The 2,931-nt window shown below is 32.2% G+C and overlaps 1 long non-coding RNA gene across 1 annotated transcript; it reads right to left on the minus strand.

The window, feature by feature from the left end:
- LOC104738816 lies at positions 1,338-2,807 on the minus strand. Its single transcript, XR_759846.2, has 6 exons — positions 2,678-2,807; positions 2,266-2,367; positions 1,872-2,013; positions 1,686-1,766; positions 1,556-1,584; positions 1,338-1,477 (listed from the first exon to the last, which is right to left on the minus strand). It is a non-coding gene; the product is annotated as an uncharacterized LOC104738816 (long non-coding RNA).

Consider the following 2,931-nt stretch of genomic DNA (forward strand, 5'->3'; position numbering starts at 1 on the left):
TTTTTTTTTTTTTTTTTTTTCTATATCATCTCTTCTTTATCAAATATCGAAGTTTTGAATTCTGCGTTACCACTCTTTTTCGAGATGGTAAGGCCATGCCAGGCTGAGAGTACATTTGTATATTAAGTAAAAGTACATGCTACCCGATCTGTTCCCAATAGTTTAAGGTTGAGTTTTCTCTTCTTTTTCTTTTTTTTTTTGTCAAAAAATGATGAGTTTTCTCTTGTTCATAAAATTCTCATTTTATAGACTAAATAGCTACATAATTTATTTACTTAATTCTTTTTGCCATGTGGTATAATAAGTAAGTAGTGGTCTTTATTTTCCTTTTTCTAGCTTCTAATGACAAAAAAAAAAAGAAGAAGTAATGATTAAATATTTATTTTATTTTAAATATGCATGAAAAGCTCAAAACATTAATAGAAAACTACTAAAAGCAGTGGATATTATATTTAAAATGACCATACATAATAATAATAGTAAAAATAATATATACATAGAAAAAGTTAGGCATCCAGTTTATTTAAAACATGGGAAAAGACGTGAAATTGTTTATCGGAATCATTTGTTTATGGTTTCAAGTTGCTCATATATGTCGGATCTATACTTATTTAAAATAGATTCTAAATGCAACCCAACCATTAACTAATATTACTACTATATAGTAGAGTATAACTTTTCCCCAAAAGCTTTTGAATGAACATATATATATAGTTGCACATTCCTTATAATAATAGTTAACAAGAAAAGAGATTAGTACTAATAATACCCCATGAATCGAAGTATTAATCACATTAGTGAATAACAACATATTTTGAAGAGTAGAAACACGTTACTAGTGTAATAATCGTAATCACATTTCACACAGTGACATAAACGACTATCACGCCTTGGAAGAATTTGTCTTTTATTTAAGAGTAAAACAAATCAACATCCGTTTTGGTTGGTAAATAATATCTATGTAAACGTTTTCAAGATATGCAAAGCTGCAAGCGTCTCAGCTCCCCCCACTACATCAGATACATTACTAGAAAACAAGTTGTTCTTGTTGACAACTTTTGGAATAAACAGGGTAATTTTTTTACAACGGGCGTCAATTCAATATGAAGTGAAAGCCCATCTACATACGATAAAGACCCATGGTAAAAAGCCTATGATGATCCAATTTCGGCCATTTTTTGTTTTGAGATAACATATTACTGTCTGATGATTTCCTTTTTTAAAAAAAATTCTTATAACGTCTATAATTCTATATTGTTAATTCCTTTTCGTGTCGGTAGATACTAAAAAAGGATACTTAAGTATGTTTATAATTATAATATTTGGAAATAATGAAGTTAAAACTTTTTTAAAAAACTGTAAAATGCTATCTATGCTCCAATGGTAGATCATAATTTTGGGTTGTTAATTTTTTTTTTTAAATTATAATATGCTAAGTACAAAGCCATCATTGATTGATATAAACATCATCCAAAACCTGGAAAAAAAAACAGAACAGCAAGTTAGAAATGTATAAGATCGATCCTGAAGACTTGAGAGCAAGCTTTATATGAACCTGGAGAGCAGAGAATGTCTCGCTGCTGCCTGAAAAACCAAGAGGAAGGTATAAGATTAACAAAGATGATGAAGAAAAACAGGGCATTGGCTAAAATCAGACCCTAAAAAAAATGAATTATGGAAAGTACTTTTTGACATTTGTATGAGAGACGGCATCCTACAAAAGAAAGCTTGTTTATCTCCATCAAGTCCAGCTTGTTTAGCTCCATCTAGTCCAGGTATAAGACATTTGTATGAAGAGTACTCTCGGTAGTATCACATACTTATGCTTAATTATTGCAGATGGACTTGATAAGCATAACAATAACACTCACCAACATCACTCCATCTCACAGATGGCTTCTATCCACTATTGTTGTGTTTACCATCTCTACTAACTTATCATGATGGACATTTCCAGATTCTTTTACAGGTTTTGGGCTTGCAGGAAACTGAAGATGGAGAGTCTACGGTTCTCTACATAATCAACGATCAAAAAGAGAATTTTAGTATACAATTAATGCCTTGACAAATTCAGTGAAGCAATCAATCCTAAACAGAAACATAGCACTTAAAAATCTACCAACATCAAAGTCACCTTCATTTAAGGATTAAAAAAAAAAAAGAATAGCAAGAAGCGACACCTAACATAAGAACACCGTTAATGCCAGAAACAAGCAAAACATATATTAATAGATCAAGTATAGTTATTCAGAGAAGTCAACTTACATAGCCACAGTCTGGCGTTCAAAGAACAGGATCATAATTGCATCAAAGAACCTCTGCAAAAGCAGCGAGCACATGGAATGAAGGCACAAGCTAACTGTTGTCCTGCATAATTAAGATCACAAGTTTCATTCTTCTTACCTCTAAAGCAGCAGCCAACGACTCTTGAAACATCCATATGGAACTTTCTCATACTATTAAGTGGAACAGGTTTTATCAATCAAGCATCCTCTCTCTTATAAGGTCCTTGATTCTATTTAAATACAAAGAGATGGAACCAAATTGCAAAAGATGAACACCAGAAGAACTAATCACCATATGTGGCTCACTTATCAGAAGAACTACATTGATCTGCTTACCAATTGAGACAATTCTAGACAAAAATCCGAATGAAGAGGAGGAGGAGTATGTATACCAGAAGCGAGAAGTGCAGACCAAGACAGCCCAATTGTTCGTGTGAATAGTCGTATCCCCAGAAGAGGAGGCGAACGAGTAGCAGAGAGAAGCATTATAGTATAATAACCTTCATTTTTAGGAAGAAGAAAATCTGAAACACAAAAAAAGTGAAATCGATTGTGAGGTTTCTGAATCTAACCAAACTATATGTGTCTCCGATTAAGATTTGTAGTCTCTAATGCATATGGGTTTCACAAAGATCTACCTAACGAA

Source organism: Camelina sativa, chromosome 14 (assembly GCF_000633955.1).
Source record: "Camelina sativa cultivar DH55 chromosome 14, Cs, whole genome shotgun sequence".
NCBI lineage: Eukaryota > Viridiplantae > Streptophyta > Magnoliopsida > Brassicales > Brassicaceae > Camelina > Camelina sativa.